The sequence below is a fragment of the Phodopus roborovskii genome, unplaced genomic scaffold, assembly GCF_943737965.1.
Source record: "Phodopus roborovskii unplaced genomic scaffold, PHOROB, whole genome shotgun sequence".
In the NCBI taxonomy this organism is placed as follows: domain Eukaryota; kingdom Metazoa; phylum Chordata; class Mammalia; order Rodentia; family Cricetidae; genus Phodopus; species Phodopus roborovskii.
This window is the reverse complement of record NW_026126571.1, coordinates 25,148,256-25,171,066: the sequence shown is the minus strand read 5'-3', so window position 1 is coordinate 25,171,066 and position 22,811 is coordinate 25,148,256.

Here is a 22,811-nt window from a genome sequence, read left to right as displayed (position 1 = left end):
TATTTTTTGTTTTTATTTATTTGAAAGAGAAAAAAAGAGAGAGAGAAAGAGAGGAGAGAGATAGATAGAGATAGATAGATAGATAGATAGAGAGAGAGAGAGAGAGAGAGAGAGAGAGAGAGAGAGAGAGAGAAGACAAACCACACTTGGAAGCCAGAAGAGACATAGATCCCCAAGAGATGGAGTTACAGGCTGTTATGAGCCCTTTGTCATGATTACTGGAGACTGAACTCAGATCCTCTGAAAGAGCAGCCAGCACTTTTAACCTTTGAGCCAGCCCCAGTGGGTAATGATTTAATCAGCCATCCCTACCTAATCTGTCATCTGTGAAACCCCTGAGCAATGGTTCACAGAGCTTCTGAGAGGGTGAAAGTTTCCATGAGCCAGGGACTGGGCACACCTTAACTGCACGGTGGTCAGAAGACTCTTTTAGACCCTGTCATGCACACGTTCACCTGCTCACACATCTGTACCCTTGATAATAAAACTGAACCAGGGAGGGAATCCCTGATTTCATAGCCTCTTCATCAGAAGCACTGGCCACCTGGCACTGGTGATGACATCTGAAGGGAAGACAACCTCCCAGAACCGAGCTCTTACATCTGGGGTGTCTATGAGCCTGCATTGTTAGTGTCGGGATGGAGCAGGCTTGGAGAGGTGGCATCAGAAAAGATACCATGTACTTGCCACCAGGATGAAAAAGCCTCTCAACATTTAAGCAGCTCCTCAGCATGCTCCCTGTGTTCCTCAATACATGCCAGTTGGAGCCAACTAGCTATCCTAGCAAGAAAACCTTAGAGCTGTTCTCAACTCCGTCCTCCCTAGTCGTCTCCTGCACCACTGTTCCGCGCACTTTCCTGCCAGCCTGGTCCCAGAGCCACGTCATTCCCAAAATAACACACAGACTCTCTTAGTTATAAAGCTGTTGGCTTGTTACTACTGTTTCTTATTGGCTAGCTCTGTCTTAAATATTAACTCATTATTACTAATATGTAGAGAGCCACTGGTGCCATTCCCGAAGATGGCGCCGGTTTCCTGTCCATAAGCCAGCAAGGTGCGGATGCACGATCCACGTCATGGGGTGACCGTTACGAGCGTTGGGGGCTGCACCTGTCAGTAACGGACACAGCTCCTCTATATAAGCAGAGCCCTTTTTCCTCCTCGGGGTCTTCTTTCAACTTGCTGTAATGAGCCGTGCAATAAACATAGCTGCAGAAGAATCCTGTTGGTGAGCGTCGTTCTTGCAGGCAAGGTGATAGTGCTCGACACACACACACACACACACACACACACACACACACACACACACACACATATATATATATATATATATTTCTACCAGTTTCTTATCTTACCTAGAACACCAGACTTGTACCTCCTCTCCTCCCGAGATCACATCACGACCCCATCCTACGTTTCCCAGAATCCTCTACCTCTCCTAGTCCCACCTACCTTGCTTTCCTATTGGCCAACAGTGCTTTATTCATTAACCAATGAGAGAAACATATTTACAGAATGACATCTCCCATCATACCACCATCAGTAAACCTGGTCAGTTCTGCTTCCAGAATCATCCCTGATTCAGTCATGCCTTTCCTTCACTGCTCTGGTGGAAGCTACCATTTTCATGAACTGGGATTAATCTAATGGCATTCTAATCTAAACAGACTGCCTCCTCCGTTCCCCTCTGACTCATTCCCCACATCTCAGGATAAAATGGTGGGGAGCAGGGATCAGGCCTCTTCCAGGTGCTGCTTGATGCTCGTGGCAGCATCCTTCCTACTACCGCTCTCTGTACATTATTTCAGCATTTGCCATTGATTGCATTGACCCTAGGTTGCTAAGGAAAACCTCAGTAGTTTTAGTCAAACTGTCCTTTTAGGCTTATCCTGGGTCCTATCTGTCCAGAACACCCATTGCTCCTGCACTATTACAAGATTAAAAAAAAAAATCATATAAAAGCACCATTCAGAAGCTAATTGTTTAATATGTTATAAATTGTTTCCTTTTGCTACAGCTGTGGTTGCATTTTATATTTGTGTCATAAACCCCTAAAGAGAAACAGGCTTCAGCCAGACAGCCACTGGCATTAGCTCCTTGAACACAAGGTTGAACAGAGGCCATTCAGGGTTTCCAGGGGATTGTGTTGAAGGCAGAAGACTGGCTGGGCCACAAGCTCTCTGTTCTGGATGGAGAAAGGTGCATAAAAAGGATATGAGCATCAACAGAGGGTTGCTGAGTTCCTCCTGCCTCCTTCTCTCCCTGTGCGATGCTGCAGACAATTAACCCATATTAAAGAATGTCTGGTCAGGGTACATGGTGTGCTTGTCCCACCTGGGAAAGTCCTCCCCCACAACAGATCCTGCTGTTTCAGAGAATTCTGCAGACTGTCACATTTGGGCCTTAGTAAAACCCTGGCAGGTGGTTGGAGGAGTCCTTGTCTCCAGTCAAAGCCTTAGAAAGTTGTGGCAAGAATTGGGAATTTGCTAACAATTCTGTGGCTTAAGCCCGGGTCTACAGACTTCAGGTTTCTTTCTTTTCTTTCTTTTTCCTTTTTTTTAAACCATTATTCTAGAGTATAAAAGATAGTATTTCCATGGGCCAATTGTGATTGATTAACTTTAGGACATGAAGTAGTACATTGACAAATGGTTTGAGACCATTATTGAGTTCCTTAGGAAATGATGTCAGGATTGATGATTCTGTCACTGACTCAGGGGTAGATGTGGTGGAGCAATGCTGTTTAGTTATGTAACTACTTCCTCTAAATGAAACATTCCCTAAATGGGAAGAAGAGACTCATAACATGCAGGAAGCTAACAAAGCTTACAAGGCACAGGAAACTCATGATACTGAAAAGGCTTTGCCTTCAGGGTAGAGTAGGAGTGAGCAATTGCAGGGGAGGGGAGACTGGTGGAGCTGATGGCAAGTCCCAAATGGAACTCTGGGGATGCCACCTTCAGGAGTTAACACCAGTGGATGAGCTTTACAGGGATGCAGGAGCTCTAGAATCACTCACCTTCAGGCAAATATTTAAGAGCACTGTGAGAAACTATAGGAACTGGTTGCACTGTTGGCATCAATATGGCTGTCTTTCTCAATATTCTATTGCTTTGAAGAGACACCGTGGCCATGGCAAGTTTTATAAGTGAAAGTATTTGATTCTGGCTGGATTACATTATCAGAGGTTTAGTCCATTATTGTCATGGCAGGGAGCATGGCAGCATGCAGCCAGACATGACGCTGGAGAGTCCTACATCCAGGTCAGCAGGCAGCAGGAGGAGACAGAGAGCCACTGGGCCTGGCTTGAGCTTCCAAAGTCCCAAAGCCTACCTCCAGTGACACACTTCCTCCAAGACAGCCACTCCTAATTCCTGTCAAATAGTACCACTCTCTAGTGACCAAGCATTCAAATTTATGAGCCTATGGGGGTAGGGGGTGGGCATTCCTATCCAAACCACCACAATGGCCTTTTCTTTTTATTATTATTATTTTTTCTTATTTTACATATCGATCTCAGTTCCCTCTCCCTCCCTTCCATGCCCCTGATCCCCTCCCATTCCCCCCACACACACCCCTACACTCCACAGGGGAGATGATGCCTTCTAGGAGGGCATCAACAAAATCTGTCAAGTTATTTGGAGTAGGGATTAGGCCCTCCCTCCAGCCTCTAGGCTAAGGGAATATCCCTCCATGGGGAGTGAATGTGCCCCCAAAGTCAATGGCCGTTTCTTTACTCATTCTAAAGTCTTCATGGAGAAGTATAGATCTAAAGTAGACCTTTATTCTTGGCAAGTCAGTCAATTTTTATTACTATAATGAAGTACTGTAGGCAAGCTAAATTTATAAAGCAAAGTGGGTTTATTTTAACTCCCAGTTTTGTAGTTACAATGACAAGAGGATAAATTTGGTGATAAGTCTTTTATCGGCAGACTCCTCAGGTGGTGCATGGCATTACCTGGCAGGAATCAGGGAGTATATGTGTTGTAGCATAATCAGTGTTTAAGATGAAGACTTTAGCCTTATGTCCTTATTCACATCTAGCCATTTCTCTAATCCTTATTTCTAAACATTGCTGACAAGGCTTCTCCACTATCTTAATATCTCACAGTGAAAGTTGAGTGGAATACGTGAAGCCTTGGGGAGCACATTACAACCAAACAATCCCTGAACAATCCCTTAAGCAAGCCCTTAAAAAGGAAAGTCACAAACAAGCAAGGCTACAAAGGAGAATCCTGCATTTGAAGCTTTCCACATCTTCCAGTTAATTTCTCATGCATTTCCATAAATATTCGCTCTAGCACCTTTGCTCAGTATTCCACAACAAATGTGATAAGATTCGCCTTTCCCTATATTTTCTGGCTGTCATTTCTTTGCTTAGAAGCTTGCCTCCTCCTGGAAGTTCTTAATGCTCAGAGACTCTGTGAAAATGTTGGCACTGCCTCCCTCAGGAAGCTCTCCCCAGGCATCTGGTTGGATGAGGTTTATACTCTCTTTGAATTGTACACATCATCCTCTCTACCCAGGAAACTTGGCCTACAGGGTGCTGCCTCCTGCTGCATGCTATTGTTGTAGTCTTCTAGATTGTGAGGTTTGATAAGGATTCCTTAGTCTTCTCCCTGTACTCAGTTCACTGCCTAGGCTAAAGTCTTTGTTGAGTGGATGGACTCTTTACAGGGGTAATCCAGGAGGTCTCGCCTCTTTTCGTATTTGAATGATTTGCCGTGTACAGTGCTATTTGCATTGATACATAGTCAATGCCATTCAATAAGAGTTGAGGCAAAGCATGGTTGTGGCTTGGACTATGAGTGGCAATAAATATACAGATATGCATGCTAACTTGACATATATGGAGGAAGGAAAATACAGGGTTAAATGAACATGCTGATTGAAGAGAAGAAAGTATAGGAGATAGCTTTAAACTTTTTGTTTAACTAGATTGATTGTGACAGCCATTACAATAGGGAACTGAAAAGCTAACTTAATTGTGTCTGTGTGTGGTGTTGGGGATGTAGGGCCATGAGTATGCTAGGCAAGTGTTCTACAACTGAGCTACGAAGTAGAAACTAAGATATTTTAAGAGGGAATTATCAGAGGTTGGGGTTGGAAGTAGAGCTATGAGGTATGCGGGGCTGGCAGTCTAAGTTGGGGGTCACCAGTATGTAAGTAGTCAAAGCCCAGAGTCACAGATGTGGACAAGAATAAAGAGGAGATAAGAAGATTGCTTGAGATGAAGCCCTAAGGACATTTCACAGATCAGGACCAAGAAGAGAAGGGTGAGGAGCTACATGAGCCAAGAAGGAAATTCGAATGGTAAATTGGAAGTTTTAGGCAAGTCAAAAGAAAAGAGGGTTCGGGCAGATTTTGCTAGGAAGAGGAGGTAATAAAGGATAGCGTGATAAAGGAGTTTTGTTTGGTATTTATGTGTATACGTGTGGTGTGTGTGTGTGCGCGCGCACACATGTGTACCAGTGTGTGTAGGACCAACTCAATGTTCAGTGTCTCCCTTGATTACTCTCTACCTTATATTTTGAGCCAGGGTTTCTCAGTGAACCTGGCACTCATGGATTCAGTTAGGCTGTCTAGTTAATGGGATTCAGGGATCTGCCTCTGTCTGGCTCCCCAGTGCTGGGATTAAAGGTGTGGTCACTGCACATGGCTTTTACTTAGGTGCTGGGCTCTGAATACAGACCCTCATGGTTTGTACAGCAAACACTTGATTGACTGAACCATATCCCTACTTGTTTCTCTTTTAAAATATTTATTTTATGTGTGTATACGAATGCCTGCATATATGTTTGTGTACTGTGTGCATGTCTGGTATCCTGGAGGCAGGATAAAGTGATACCTCTGAATTGGAATTACAGATGTTTGTGAGCTGCGCTGAGGAACCCAGGTCTTCTGAAAGAGCAGCAAATTTTCTTAGCCACTGAGTCATCTCTTCAGCTCTCCCTGCTTCTATTTTTAAGTAGGTAAGAAGTATAAGTGTTTGATTACTGTTGAGAAGGACATAGTGGATCTGAGGAAGTCAAAGATGCAGCTTTGCAGAGCATTGACTGTTGGTCTGCAGCCTTCAAGGAGCTAGGAGAGGAGGAGCCCAGTGCAGTGTCGGGCCTGCCCAGATGAGCAGCATTATAGGAAGCTGTGTGGGTATGAAGATTTGGGAGTGTGAAGTTAAGGACATTCCCACCTGAAGATAGCTGCTTCATTCATGAAAGTGGATGGCTTTGTAGAGCAAGGGAGTGGGTTGTTGGAGTCAGAGGTGACAGGAGAGAAAATTTGAGGTGGATGTGAGAACTGGAGGGAATTTTCTAGCTATCTGCTCACTGGCTGGGGTTATGGGCTTATATTAGCTAACTGTATCACTTCTGTGATGAAACACTTGGCAAGATGCAATTTAAGAAAGGAAGGATTTGCTTTGGCTTGACTGAAGGCGTGTCCCATCATGGCAGGGAAGCACAGTGGTCCAAGCAGAAGGCATTCACAGTGAAGCACCTCTGATAAATGTTGCACACAACTAGCTCTCTCCTTATTCAGTCTGAGACCCCAGTCTGTGAGATGATAGCACCCATATAGAGTTTCCCCACCTCAACCCAACGTGGATGATCCCTCATAGTGTGGCTCAGGCGCTTGTTTCTTCCGTGATTGTAATTATTGTGGAGCTGACAGAGCTCTTCCCAAGGATCTCCTTGAGCCTGGCTCCCACTGATTTTTAATAATCCCAGTTCGTCCAACTATGCCTGGGGTTTTCCCATCAGCCAAGGTAAGTTTGGCAGAAAATGCTAATTAGGTCCATGTGGGCTGTGAATTTTGCAAGGTAATTGGCATTAAAAGACAGAGGGGCAGGGAGCACTGGGTAGTTTTAAAAACTGTTTTAAAGTAGTGAGAATGGCGTTGGGGAGATGGCTCAATGGGTAAAGTGCTTGCTGTGCAAGCATAAGGACCGTGTTCAATGGTTAGTGCTCACTTCAAAGGCTGTTCATGGAGAGTGTGTGTGCAATCCCACTGCCATTCATGGAGAGAGAGTGTGTGTGTGTGTGTGTGTGTAATCCCACTGCTGTTCATGGAGAGTGTGTGTGCAATCCCACTGCCGTTCATGGAGAGAGAGAGAGTGTGTGTGTGTGTGTAATCCCACTGCTGTTCATGGAGAGTGTGTGTGCAATCCCACTGCCGTTCATGGTGTGTGTGTGTGTGTGTGTGTGTGTGTGTAATCCCACTGCCGTTCATGGAGAGTGTGTGTGCAATCCCACTGCCGTTCATGGTGTGTGTGTGTGTGTGTGTGTGTGTGTAATCCCACTGCTGTTCATGGAGAGTGTGTGTGCAATCCCACTGCCATTCATGGAGAGAGAGAGAGAGTGTGTGTGTGTGTGTGTGTGTGTGTGTGTGTGTGTGTAATCCCACTGCTGTTCATGGAGAGTGTGTGTGCAATCCCACTGCCATTCATGGAAAGAGAGAGAGAGAGTGTGTGTGTGTGTGTGTGTGTGTAATCCCACTGCCGTTCATGGAGAGTGTGTGTGTGTGTGTGTGTGTGTGTGTGTGTGTAATCCCACTGCTGTTCATGGAGAGTGTGTGTACAATCCCACTGCTGTTCATGGAGAGTGTGTGTACAATCCCACTGCCGTTCACGGAGTGTGTGTGTGTGTGTGTGTGTGTGTAAAATCCCACTGCTGTTCATGGAGAGTGTGTGTGCAATCCCACTGCTGTTCACAGAGAGTGTGTCTGTATTCCTACTTCTGTTCATGACCATTTCACGGTGAGAGTGTCTGTACCTCCACTACTGTTCATGATGAGTGTGTCTACAATCCAACTACTGTTCATGGTGAGTGCATCTGTAATTCCACTGAAGGCTTGTTGTCTGGGCAGTCTTGCTGAATCTGTAAGCTCTTCCCAGTGAGAGACTGAAATACTAGGTGGGAACATTAGAGGAAAGCACTTGATGTGGCTATCAGACATGAGCTTCTACACATACATAAATATAACACAGATCAAAAGAATTAGGGGTTGGGTGGTATTGGCTCTGTGGTACCATAGCACCATTAAAATAAGAAAAATCTTATAAAATAACTATAATGGATAGGGTTGAGAGGAAGGTGCTGGTGTATAAACCAGCAGGAAGAGGGGTAATAACTGAAGTACTCGCTGACATGCTTGCTGTTTTGGTGATGGCCAGGCTGTGGGTAGAACTCACAGTGTGAAAGCAGTAAATGTGACTTCAGAGAGGGTGGGAGAATCAGGGTCAACACAGCCATACAAACAGAATTAAAACCCAGTGTAGAGAAGGCACAGATCATTTTGACATGATAGCATTGGGTTAACACTTTTATCTTGATGAATTACATTATAGTTTTGGTAGTTGGAAGATTTCTAGAACCAAGTTTTATAATTTACAGAGGTGATTGTTCAGTACCTATGTTAATTCTGCAATTCCTCCATAGCTCAGTGTCTTTTCATTTGGGGAACTTTTCCTCTTCCTGTCATTACTTTCATTGTCTTTGGGATGCTGAGAAAATTGTCACTGGCACAGGTTGTAGTTAGCACTTAGAAATTGCTCCACAGATTGATTTGAGAACTCAGATTCCTTCAGTCAGGGTTCCAGGGAGAAGAAACTGTCTCCCTTAACACGGCCTGCACTTGAATTCAGCTTCGTGGACAAAGGGCAGGTTAGGGTCTTAGGGACTGAGCTGCTGGGAGAGGAAGGAACTAGGAACCATCAGGTGTAGGTGGAAGACTGTCTTGACCTTCATTCCTGGGTGTTGGAAGGATTACAGCAGTCACCATGGACTTTGGTGCTGAAAGGTAATTTCCAAGGCAGCATAAAGGCATGACATTTCGAACCGTGCCAGGAGTGAGCATATGTTTCACATTTTATCATGATTTATAACTGTTTTAGAAGAAAAAAATTAAAAAGCACAAATTTATATCCGGTAAAGCTGTTGGCAATATGCAAATGAAGGAATATCCTGTGTCTGCTAAGTGGGAGGCAAAGTAACTTGAGTCTTTGATGGACTGGACAGGACTCGCCTGTCTGTAGACCAGGGGTATTTTGTGTTGCTAACAGTTGCTATGATCTGCAGAGCTGAAGAAGGAGCTTGCATAGCTTCAGAATCTGATAGCACACAGATGGATGAGTTTTAGACAATGACATTTCCATGGATCACGACTTCCCTGAGTGAGACCTGCCCCTTCTTCTGCTGCTTTCCTGCAGGGCTGTTGATTTTCTTCCACTTCATCATCATGGTAAAGAGCCACGGAGGGAAATGCCCAAACCTTTCAATATTTAAAGCCCTGGAAATAGAGAGAATTTCAATTTATTAAATACATTAGTTCCCCCCCTTCCATTCTATTATTTTGAAGTTATAGGCCTTGAAGAAAACGTGTGGTGGATTCTAACAGAGCTGAAGATAGAGAAGAAAATAAGGGCCCCTTTCAGGAGGCAGGGTGTGACTTGTGGCTGGTGATGTATAGCTGGAGCGTGGCTTTGCTCTCTGTGGTAGATGCCCATGGCTGAGGGGCTGTGATTGGGCGTGGGTGCTCTCAGTTGGGGATGGGAACTCCCTTGAGACAGTTTGTTCACAACACCTCTGTAATTACCTGGTGCTTTGCAGGTGCAGTTCATCCTGTGAAGAAGGAACTCTTCAGCGCACGGCGAACGGGGCAGCAGTGAGGACAGGCTGAGTGTAAAGGGTGGCCTACCTGGCTCTGCTAAGTCCTCTGTAGCTCTCCTCGCTGGGCTCAGTAGGTACAACCAGCAGTTCTCAGGCCTGGCCAAGCAGAGGATTGTATCGATTGATCTGGGCGGATCTGTGCCTGAGTACTTTTTTACAAACTTCTTTGAATGGTAGCAGTATACAAAGCAGGGTGTAGCGGGATGCTTGGCCTAGGTGACACTTCTACAATGTGTGCGATGGTTAGACTGAGGGTTGCCTTTCAAAGATATGGGTCCAGACACTCCCTTGATGACAGCTGTGCAGGTGTCCAGCATGACAGAAGTGGGAATGTTTGACAGGCACTTTCAGGGCAAGGGCTATGATTCTGCGCCATCAGTGGCATAAAACTCCACAGGCTTTGGCTCATAGAGCAGTCAAAATGTCAATGTTTCTTTGTTGGAAATAGGTCTTGAAGAACAGTTTTATTTTGTCCAATTTGTTCATTATTGTTTGGAGACAGTGTGTATACAGATCATTCATGTCGTATCCTGATCAGTGTGTGAAAACAAGCTTCCTTAACTCTAAGAGATCTGGGTGTGATAGACAGGAGAAAGGCTGCCTGGAAGATGCCACCCTAGTCCCTGAAACCTGCAAAGTTACTGTCTAAGGGGTCTGTGCTGACATGATCTAAATAAGGACCTTCTTGAGGATGTCATTTGGGAATAACTGGGTGGGTCACTAAAGTGCTTATGAGGGGGAGGTAGGAAGAGGGGCTGGAGGGAAGAGAAAAGGGAAAGGGGCAGAGAGAAGAGGGGATGGGGGGAGGGAGGAAGGGGGGCGGAGGGAGGGAGTAGAGAGCCATCAGTTTAGAGAGAAAGTTGAGTGGCTGAGGGCAGAATTTGGCCAGAGCCATGAAGCTTCAGCAGCCCTGGAAGAGGGGAGAGTTACCTTCTCCCTTTGAGACGTGGTTCAGCTAATACGCTGATTCCAGCCCAGGGAGACAGATTCTGAACATCTAAAATGTCCACCAAATTTGTAGAAACCTGTCACAGCAGCCTCAGGAGAGGTGTGTGTGTGTGTGTGTGTGTGTGTGTGTGTGTGTGTGTGTGCAACTGAGATGCTCACTCCATGGATCGCAGGCCTTCCAGGGATATCAACCGAACATGGTATAACAAATCAAGCCTCATATCAAGGCTAGACAAGGCAACCCAGGAGGAGAAAGAGAGTCCCAAGTGCAGGCCGAAGAATTAGAGACACCCCCTCGTGAGCCCTGCTGAGCTGATCCTGCCAGTTGTGTTCAAGTGTTGCAGGAGTCTAGCAGAGGCACTGTGTCTAGGGTAAACAACAGAACTGAATAGTTGTTTTTCACTGTATCTAAACATCAGAATGAACAGGTGTTTTCTGGAAGTATTTTGATTTGAAGAAATCATGGTGGAAATCAGTGATTGCTTTCTGTGATTTATAGAGTTGTTTTTCTGAAGCAGCTTTACGGCCTTTCCATTGCTTTAGTCCCAAGATGGTCTTGGCACACCTGGAGCTCTTGGATTATTGGGCACTGCAAACAGCCCAGCATGATAAGGACTAAAGTGGTGGTGGGGGTTGGGGGTGTGGTGCTTTCCTCCAGAAAAACATATGGATTAGATCAGGGACTTTGGTATGAGGAACTTGTTTACTCAAAAGCAACCTTTGTGGAACCATCAATAAATATGCCTTTGGATGGCTGTTCAAGATTTAGTCCAGCAGAAGCTTCCTGCTGTGACAGAAATCCTAAAATTTGTCTTGGAGTGACCTTCTTTCTCTGACTGACCCACACAACACAGAACACCCGACATTTGGCACCCACAATCCTTCTTCCCCCTCTTCTGTGAGGTACCCTGGCTGCGAACCTGTGCATCTGCTCCCACCAGCTGCTGGAGGAAGCCTCTCTGATGGTGATTATCATGCAATATCATTAGTAATCATTTCATTGACTTTTTATAGTTTTGACAGTCATGTTTGGTTGTACCCTTGGACTCTGGGCCATCCAGTTTCCTGTTCCTGGCCATCCAGGCAGTGTTGGACATGGGCTCGCTCTTATGGTATGGGCCTAACGCTAGATCAGTCATTGGTTGGCCACTCCACAATCCTGGAGCCCTCATTGCCTCAACACATCTTTCAGGTAGGGCAGGTTGTGGGGTCCAAGGTTTTGTGGTTGGGATAGTTTCCCACTCCCACCACTGGGTGAGGAATGGGTAAAGAAAGAGAGATACATTTACACAATGGAATATTGCCCAGCTGTTTTGTAAAAAAAAAAAAAAAATGATGTCAGGCAAATGGATGGAACTAGAAAACATCATTCTGAGAAAGGCAACCTAAACCCAGAAAGAAAAATGTGACAGGTACTCACTTATGAGTGGACAGTAGTTATTAAGTAAAGGGTAATCACACCACATTTCACAGACCCAGAGAGGCCAAGTGACAAGAAGGGGTGTAGGGGGACACATTGATCTCCCTCGGAAGGGGAAATAGAATGGATTTTGCAGGTGGACTGGTGGTGGGCGGGGCTGGAAAAAGGAGGAGTCTCCTCCCCTCCCCCCACATGTCATCACTATGTCACTTGTTACAGGCTGCATGGGGACTCAGTTACACAAGAGCTAGTTTCCCTCTATGAGCAAGTGCCCCATCCTCTCCCCCCTCTCCCTCTCTCTCCCTCTCTCTCTCTCTCCCTCTCTCCCTCTCTCTCTCTCCCTGTCTCTCTCTCTCTCCCTGTCTCTCTCTCTCTCCCTGTCTCTCTCTCTCTCCCTGTCTCTCTCTCTCTCTCTCTCTCTCTCTCTCTCTCTCTCTCTCCCTCTCCCTCTCTCTCCTTCTGTTCCGGTGTCTCCATGTCTCTTCCCTTTCCCCCTCACTCCCCTTTCTAAATAAACTCCTCATTCAAGCTCTGTCTGCCTGGCCTGGTATTCCCTCTGCCTCGGTCACCCTCACCTGCTATGGGCCCTGCTATGTGCTCCCACGTGGTCCCTTACCTTGCGACCCCACTCACTGGGGACCCTCACTCGGGACTTTCCCTCCACCTTCTCTAGCTTTTATTCTTATAACTGTAACAAAGGAACAGCAGCAGGGGTTCTCCCTATCCCCAACACCCCTCCCCACTGACTTTCCTCCATCCCACACACATGCACAAGCACACTTAATGTGTTAAAGATTGGTCCACGCGTCCCTGATTTGACAGTGGGGAAGTATAGGGGACACAGAGGAAACAGTTTTTAAAATGTTATGAGGAGTCACTGGGCTGCAAGCATCATTTTCTACATCCTTGCCCACAGCTCAGCCATCCATAGTAACTTAAAATTTTATTACAAGATCTGATTCCTATGACGGCACATTCCTGTAATCCCTACATTTAAATAGTAGAGACAGGGGGATTATGAATCTCAGCAGTCCTGGGCTACATTGTAGGATCCTGTCTCAACAACAACAACAACAACAAAAACCCCAAAAACCAACAACAACAAAACCAAACAAAAAACCAAAAAAACAAACCAACCAAAATCAAACACAACAACAAAAAACCAAACCAAACGAACAAAAACCAGCCAACCAAACAACAAAACAATGAAAGAAACATTCAAAAGGGGTTGAGTTCTAAAAGAACCATTCAAAAGGGCAACACACTGCCATGGAATGAAGAATCAAGAGACTTGGTTCTAAGGCCTGGGTCCCAGTTAGCCCCTGGAATTTATAGAAGGACAAGACTCTGTTGTCTCTAGTTGGGGTTGGCCCTTCCTGCTCTGCTTAAAATCTGCCCGCACATCTGTTACTTCAGATCCCTGCAGCACGATGAGGAAAACAGCAGTGATGAGATTCGACTATCCATCCCTTGCTGTGGAAATCCTGACTGTGGTGCAGGATGACTGGGTGGGAGGGGAGGAACGGGAGCCTGGCCTACTTTTCTACGTGTCCTCTCTTCTCTCTTTCTTCCTTTGTGCCCCTCCCCTTTTAAATGTCATCTCAGCAGGGGACAGCGCGGGGTTCTGTAGGGAAGATCCCTGGTTTGGATGGGAAGAGAAAGAGACTGTCATGAGACCGACAGTCTGGCTTAAACAGGGTGAGTCTGACGGCCAATCTGACAAATGTGCCTTGATGTCTCACTTCAGAGCTAGCGTGCCAAAGGCAACAGGCCTGGTGGTTGTCAGTGGCATTTCATCTGCCACCAGAGGCAAAGGCAGGATGCCAGAGAGGGACACAAGTGCATGTACCGGTCTTCTGCTTCCCTCCCTGGGGCCCTCACCCTCCTGCTCCCCTCCTGTTCCCTCTGCAGCCCCAGACTGACTTCTAGCCTGCTAGTTGCCAGGCTCTGGCTGCTCAGTGTTCCACCTTGAAACTGCTCCTTTCTAGAAAGGGTGCTGAACAACCTTTCTGTACGCCACAATCACAAGACTGAACCCTCGGGCACTGAAGGCACCGTTCTGACTTAAATAATTCATACTAGGTGGGAATGGATAAGCACACAGCAGGGGTGATTTGCATTTGTAATAAGAGCTTGTTGACACAAGTGAGTCTGTTATTGATATATTAATACGGGAGAAAATGTTTTGAAGCATGTTACTGCACACACCTAGCCTAGTGGGAAGTGTGGGCATCTGTGGGAAGTGACCCTCATTCAGGTGACAGGCATTGGACACTGGACATTTGTCACATTGTTTTCTCTTCCTTCCCCTGAAGGTCTTAGCTATATTTTGCTAATGAGTAAACTAAGTTCCAGAATTGCCCCAAGTCACATCACAGACAGTGATGGTTCAAGTTCCACTTTGCCCGCATGTTCAGATATAGCACAAATCTATAAGAAGACATTGACCTCAAATTCTGGGCGCTCAAATTCTTGAGTGATGGGGCAATAGGTACAAGAGATGAGGCTGGGGCCCGCTGCAAGCCTGGTGTTCAGCAAGGACACCCGACTTCTCTGTATAGAATAAGGGCACTGAAGGTCCTGGAGAGATCAGGGACAACAGGAACATACCTAAACATAATAAGAGCAATATACAGCAAACCAACTGCCAACATCAAACTGAATTAAGAGAAACTTAAGGCGATTCCTCTAAAATCAGGAACAAGACAAGGCTGCCCTCTCTCTCCATATCTTTTCAATATCGTACTAGAAGTTCTAGCTAATGCTATAAGACAACAAAAGGAGATCAAGGGGATCCAAATTGGAAAGAAAGAAGTCAAACTGTCTCTTTAGCAGATGATATGATAGTTTACATAAGTGACCCAATAAACTCTACCAGGGAACTCCTACAGCTGATAAACACATTCAGCAAACTAGCAGGATTCAAGATAAACGCAAAACAATCAGTAGCCCTACTTTTTTCAGACAAAAAAAAAGGCGAAGAAAGAAATCAGAGAAATATCTGCCTTCATAATAGCCACAAGCAACATAACGTATCTTGGTGTAATGCTTACCAAACAAGTAAAAAACCTAAATAATAAGAACTTTCTGTCTTTAAAGAAAGAAATTAAAGAAGATACCAGAAAATGGAAAGATCTCCCATGCTCTTGGATAGGTAGGATAAACATAGTAAAAATGGCAATCTTGCCAAAAGTAATCTACAGATTCAATGCAATCCCCATTAAAATTCCACCACAATTCTTCACTGACCTTGAAAGGAAAATAATCAACTTTATATGGAAAAACAAAAGACCCAGGATAGCCAAAACAACCCTGTACAATAAAAGAACTTCAGGAGGCATCACCATTCCTGACTTTAAGCTCTACTACAGAGCTATAGTTCTTAAAACAGCCTGGTATTCGCACAAAAATAGACAGGTAGATCAATGGAATCGAATTGAAAATCCTGATATTAACCCACAAACCTATGAACACCCGATTTTTGAAAAAAAAAAAAAACAGCTAAAAGAATACAATGGGGATGAGGACAGCATCTTCAACAAATGGTGCTGGCACAATTGGATGATGGTGTGTAGAAGGCTGCAGATAGACCCATGTCTGTCGCCATGCACAAAACTCAAGTCCAAATGGATCAAAGACCTCAACATCAATCCAGCCACATTGCACCTCTTAGAAGAGAAAGTAGGAGGTACCCTTGAACAAATTGGTACAGGAGACCGCTTCTTGAACATAACTCCAGGGGCACAGACACTGAAAGAAACAATTAATAAATGGGACCTCTTCAAACTTAGAAGCTTCTGTAAGGCAAAGGACACAATTGATAAGACCAAAGGAAGCCCACAGACTGGGAAAAGATTTTCACCAATCCTACAACCGACAAAGGGCTGATCTCCAAAATATACAAAGAACTCAAGAAATTAGTCAACAAAACACCAAACAATACTATTAAAAAATGGGGTACAGAACTGAAGAAAGAATTCTCAATAGAGGAAATCAAAAAGGCTGAAAGACACTTAAGAAAGTGCTCAACATCCTTAGCTATCAGGGAAATGCAAATCAAAACAACTTTGAAATATCATCTTACTCCTGCCAGAATGGCTAAAATTAGAAACATCAATGACAACTCATGCTGGAGAGGATGTGGAGAAAGGGGAACACTCCTCCACTGCTGGTGGGAGTGCAATCTCGTACAGCCATTTTGGAGATCAGTATGGCGGTTACTCAGGAAAATCGGAATTAGTTTACCACAGGACCAGGCAATACCCCTCTTAGGCATATACCCAAATGATCCACATCCATGCAACAAAGATATCTGTTCAACTATGTTCATAGCAGTATTATTTTTAATTGCAAGAACATAAAAGAGGGAGCCAATATTGGTTTGAAGAGAAAACTGAACTTAAAGAAAGGTCTAGAGACCTACAAGACTGCCGCCAACTTAACAATTTGAGCATCTGTGGAAAGGCTACCATAAATGCCCTTCACGGATAGTGAGATCAACAACTGACTTTTCCATGGAGCTCTCATCTAATACTGTAAGACCCTCAGAATGAGGGTCGATACCCCCAGGAACTCAATGTCCAGTCCAGTTGCTGCAACACACAAGAGGCAAGAGGCTTTAATGAACAGGAAATATTTGCGCAAACGGGTTCCCCCAGCATGCAGGCTAGAGAGAAGCCCCATCCCCCGGGCACAGGTGTTTTAAAAGGCAAACCCACAAGCTTAGGGAGGGGATGTGACCCTCTGTCCATTGAGGCCAGATGGTCTCTCACTGTTAGGGTCAACAGACCTTAGGGCCTCAGGGTGTGCTAATTAATCTTGTCTGGGCAAACTGGAGTTGCAGCTATCTCTTTGTTTTCTAAGGACCCTATTTACCACCTGCTGACTCATGGAAAGGAGGGGCAGTGTGAATTCTTGGTATCCTGCCATCTCAGGGCCTTGTGAGGGGAAGTTAGCAAATTCCAGGTCAGACTGTCCTTTATTTCAAGTGGGGGGAGGGTCTTTAACTTTACTTTTTTATCTTTCAATACCTGTTGGAAACAGAAGCAAACACCCATACCTAAACACTGAGTCGAAATAGAACCCAGATGGAGAGGACAAGACCAGGTTGCAGAAACACATAGAGACAGCTGACCTGAATAAGGAGGAGCTAACGGGCCCCCAGACTGACAGCTGGGGATCCAGCATGGGACTGACTCAGGCCCCCTGAATATGGGTCTCAGCCAGAAGGACTAAGCAGTCTAAGGGACCTCAGACAGTGGAGCCAGGATGTATTCCTGGTGCACAAAAGTACTTTGGGGGCACATCCCTCATGGAGGGATACTCCCTTAGCCTAGAGACAGGTGAAAAGTCCTAGTCCCTACTTCAAATGACCTGACAGATTTATATGACCCCACCTGGATGGCATTGCCCTACATGTGGAATTAGGGTAGGGGGATGGGAGGGGAGGTTGTCAGGGTGCATGTGAGGGGCAGAGAGGGTAAAAGGGAGGAAGGAAGGGAGAGAGATGGAGGAAGGGAGAGAGGGGTGGAGGGAAGAAGGGAGGGAGTGAAAGACCCGCGGAGGGTGTGGACCCTCACGCCCCGACTCAGGAAAGGCGCCCCCCCCCCAAATCACTCACGAGAAGCGGTCTTGATGCAAAAGCATGAGGTCTTTTATATTCCAGTGCACTGGGGTCCGCAGCCACACTCCACGTGGGGTAGAGGACTGGGAACCCCTGGTACAGGGTTCAGACAGCTTTTATAGGGTTACAACAAAGCCCACACATTACAAAACCAATCATCTCATAGCATCCAGTGTGGGCCAATCAATTTGAACTATCCAAGCCTGTGCTTTGCGCTTTGCCCAGGAAGTCTGCTTTCGCTAGGGCTCCTGGGTAGTGTGGCACGGCTCATTTCTTGTTCTCATTCTCTCACAGGTGCTGGCCATAAACCCGCCCTGTTGTAAAAAGTCAAGAATGACCTTTTGCCTACTCACTGCTAGGGGGCAGAGTCTAGGGAGAATTAGGCTAAATTTTTCCATCCTTACATGAGGGAGGGAGAGAGAGGGAACTGGGATCGACATGTAAAATAATAAAAAAACAACCCCCCCAAAAACAAATAAAGAAAACAAAACAAAAAAAAGAAAGAAAAAAAAAAAAAAAGAATAAGGGCACTGTAAGCACCCATGGGCCACCTGGCTCCTGCGGCATCTAGACTGATACCACATCCATCTCTCCCTTTTATTGTCTCTCGAGGCCTCAGGACTGCCTTCCTCAGAGCCCCAGTAGGCACCTTGGCTGTCTGGGGAGGAGACATGCTGGGAAGACCAGGGTGTGAGGAGTGGGCAGAAATGCAATTGGTTGTCGTTAGTATAATTAGGGAGGAGAGCCTGCTAGAGCTCTGGGTGGGACAGGGTGGCAAACAGGGCCTCCCTTTTGCTGCTCATATCTCAACTTCCTATTTACATCTCTGTGGGAAATAGCACTCATAAATCGGTCAGATAATGAACAATGAATGAATTCTGTCCGTGCTGAGTTAGGGGCTGTTTGAGACATAAAAGTCATGGAAGGGAAACTGGAAAATTAAATAACCTGATAAGCACAGACATGCCCCCTTTCCTGGACATTTTCATTGTTGTCCGCATCAGGGAGCAGACTTTCTTTCCCCGCTGAGGATCTCGGTGCGTCAGGGTGTTGGGGTGTCCTGCCCTGAGACTGACGAGGGGCTGTTGCTGGGCAGTCGGGTGCCATCTGTATTTGTCCTTTCATACAAATCCACTCTCGTCTCCTGCTCTGTAAAAAACGGAGCTGTTGGTTTTACATTACATAAAATTACCCTCTAACCATGTCCACATTACCATCCACCACACCACAGAGCATGCTGCAAAGGGCTGAGGTCCCCTGGCAGCCAGGCATCGTTTGTGATTCTTCTCTGCCTATCCCTTCATTAGTGTCTTCCTCTTCAGTGTTCCCTTCTCTCAACTTTTGTGGTCCGCAGTAAATAATAATACCCGTGTTTTACCAGAGCCCTCCGGTGTGTCGGGTGCTTCATCTATTGAGTTTCTAGTCCTTAGGATCCTCCAGGTACAATTGTGTTTTACTAATGTGGAAGATTGGGACTCAAGAAAAAATGAGCTGTTGAAGTCCGTTCTTGTGGCGAGTGACTGAGCCAGCTGGTTCGGAGCCCACACTTGTCCCTACAATGTCCCCTCCAATCTGCAGGAGGGGAGCTTTTGAGGTGATGGTTGTGTGTTGGAGGATAGTCACACCTTTGAGGCCCAGCCTCTCTTTAAGGAAACAATTTAAGAAATCCCACAAAACCCCACTTGGGTTTCAGTGTTGTTGATTGTTTTTACTCTTTTGGAGGACCTGCCACCCTGTTCCTAAGTAAATCATACACACGGAGGTGATTATTCGTACTTAAAAATGCCCAGCCTTAGCTTGGCTTATTTCTAGCCAGCTTTCCTTAACATAAATGACCCCATCTACCTTTTACCTCTGGGGTTGTATCTTTCTCTAGTTTATATACCTTTCTTTCTCTGGGGTTTGCTGTATAGCTAGGTGGCTGGCCCCTAATATCCTCCTCCTTTTCTTTCTCCCCAAATTCCTCCTCCTATTTATTCTCTCTGTCTTCCAGCCCTGCCTATGCTTTCTCTGGCCAGCTATGGGCTGTTCAGCTCTTTGTTAGACCATCGGGCGTTTTAGACAGGCAAAGTAACACAGTTTCATGGAGTACAGGCAAAGTAACACAGTTTCATGGAGTAAAACAGATGCAACATAAAGAATGTGACACATCTTTGGATCATTAAAACAAATGTTCCCCAGCACAAATGAATGTAACACATTTTAAAATAATATTCCACAATATTTCAGGACTGCTCAGGGAGGTCACATTGCCCAGGAAGGTCACATCCTAGAGAGGCCTTCAGAGCATTCAAGATTCCCCTTTCTTTCCAAAGCAGATGCAGCATCTAGCTTTGCAACAACTTGACCTCGTGGCTATGGGGCAGAACATTTATTCTCTGCTTTTTGGGAAATCTTGTTATTTCAAACACAGGTGTTTATTAGGAGAAAATAAAACTAGAAAAGAAGAAGTGCCGTTTGTGACAAACGTTGCCTCTTGTTCTGTGTCCTTCTTTTGCAGTGTTGCTATCCCTATAACGCCTTCCTTGGTGATTTATTTCTGTCTGAAGAAATGTGAGGAAAACAACTACCAGCAGCCACACAGAGCGACATTTTTGATATTCCCCTTCTCTGTGGCACTGAGAGAGAGGCCTGTACTGATTGTGTTAATGTGACGTTCTGGAACAGAGGACAACTTGACCAGCCTCACCTGTTGGCAGACCTGCCTGCCCACTCAGGCCTGAGTGGTGCCAAACCCTTTCTCACTGGGGCTGCAGGCTGGCTGCACCCAGGAAGGAGCCTGAGTATGGAGCAGAGATGGAAGACACTGCCATTAGGAAATGTGGAGAACTTCAGTATGGAGACTGCTGGGGACTGAGCTGTAGTTAAGAGTGAGCCAGGGATGGGTGGCTAGGGTTGCCAGGTAACCTACACTGAGAACATATGTGGCCCATAGCTGTGGACAAGTATGACCATGTTTCATCCTATAGCCAGCATGCTGTGCAGAAAGTTTGTCTTTTCTTACAGGTCCATGTGGGGTTCAGTGAGCCGGATATTTGCACAGGTCACAGAGCTGGGAAGTGGAGGAGCCCAGCTAGTGTGTACCTGATGCACACACTATCCCTGCCTGGATAGAATGCCAAACCTTGAGGTAACTGCCCTCCCCACCCCAGACTGCAATGGGACTGGAACGCTGACGTGTCTTCTAATTAACTTCTCAGACCCTCACAGGGAGTAGATAAGGAGCAAGGTTGAGAGGCTGGATTCTCACACTGAAGGAGGGATTCTAAACTGGGGTCCAGGAATGTCAAGCACAGAGTTCAGGGGCATCTGTGAAGTTTGTCGAGTGAGGAGCCCTCTTCCTTGTGTTCTCTGAGCTGTAGAATTTGCTATGATGATAAAAAGAGTATATCGGTGGCACCTAAGATTTTGCCATCCATAAGAGTTACATGTGTTTCCATAGTCCATGGTTTGAAGACCCCTCAGAGGTCATCATGTGCTCCACCACTATTGCATATCTGGGAAGTTAGCAGAGATCTCTTGGTGGAATGTCTCTGCCCTCTAGGAAGACAGGTGAACAAAGGGATGTTACTAATGCCCTATTCACTGGCTCATTCCTGATACCTGCTGGCCACAATATGTCAGATATAAGACCTTGGGGTCCTCGCCTCATGGAAATTCTCTCCTAATGGAATGTAACAACTTTTAACTACAGACATACAAGAAATGAGGCAGACTGGGGACACGGACAATGACAAGGTACGTCTTGAGAAAGCAGTGGACTTTCTGTGTGGGGGCAGTGAAAGACATAGGGAAGGTGGTTTTCTGGATAGGACATTAATAGAGATGACACTTTCTCTCTTTTGTCCAAGCAGTATTTATTGAGCATCCAGGGTGGTGGGGACATGGTGTTGAGCAAGATAGAGCCTTTGATACTATGTCTGAATGCTTGCGCTCCTCACAATTCATATGCTGAGATCCCCGTCCCAGGGTGATGCTGTTGAGAGAAAGGATCATTAGGGAATGACTAGTGCCCTTAAAAGGAGCTGGAAAGAGTACCTCGTCCTTCCTAGCCTGTGTGGACACAGAGGGGAGGTGGCTGGCTATGAGCCCTGAGAATCAAACCCTCAGCATGACTTGGGCAATGCCTTGGTCTTGAACTCAGTCTCGAGAACAGTGAAAATAAATTTCTAAGGCCTATGATTCTCCTTGTCCATGACAATCTGTTAGAGCCTCCTGGACTCATGAAGACACTTGCTTTTCTATAGAGGCATGTGTGAGTGTGTGTGTGTGTGTGTGTGTGTGTGTGTGTGTGTGTGTGTGTGTGTGTTGAAATGAATTCCATGACATAATTAGGGATTAAGTTTTGAGGAGGAGTCTCATGTGGGCAGAGCATTCAAAGCCCCACCCACAGTCTCTGTCCTGCCTTCTTCTTCTGACTGGTTCTGGCATTAAAAGTAGGACTCAGATTGCAATGTGAGGTTTTCAAATTAATTTTGTCTTCTCTTTTGCAAAAGGATGTAGAAACTTAAGTTCATCTGTTAGGAAGGCAGAGACCTCATGGATTGGTGTACCAATGAGCCTGGAGGCAGCATCTAAATGATGTGAGGGACTTTGTGGGGAATCCCCTCAGCAGTTGGTCTACAGGGCCATTTAGCTCATTTTGTGTTTGCAGAACTGCTTGCGTCAATGGGATGCTTAAAAAGGTGCCATCCCTCCAGGATAAGTTGTACAATCCTGTCTTGTAAATAGTGTTTCTTTCTTCACAAGACAGTTCTAAAAAGGTCAGATGTCTATTTTTTTCAAGTTGTGCTGTTATGCTTTGGTTTTAAATGTCATCATCTTCTTCAGTGTTTAGATAATGGTACCTATAATAAAACTAATGGCATAGCATTAACTGAACACTTACTGTGATGGCAGGCTTTGCATCCATCACCTTTTAAACCTCACTCCTTGAAGAAGCTGTGAGGTTTGGTAGGGTGAGTAATTCTCAGATGTCTTCAACTTGAGTCTTAGTTTGACCTTGGACAAGTAATTCAACAGTAAATGATCTGTTAAGTGGAACTTATCATGATTCCTATGCAGCGCATCCAAGGAATCATGAGGAGGGGAAATGTATTACTACCTGCAATACTTTTGCTGCCATGGTATGACCCATGACAGCCATTATTGATAC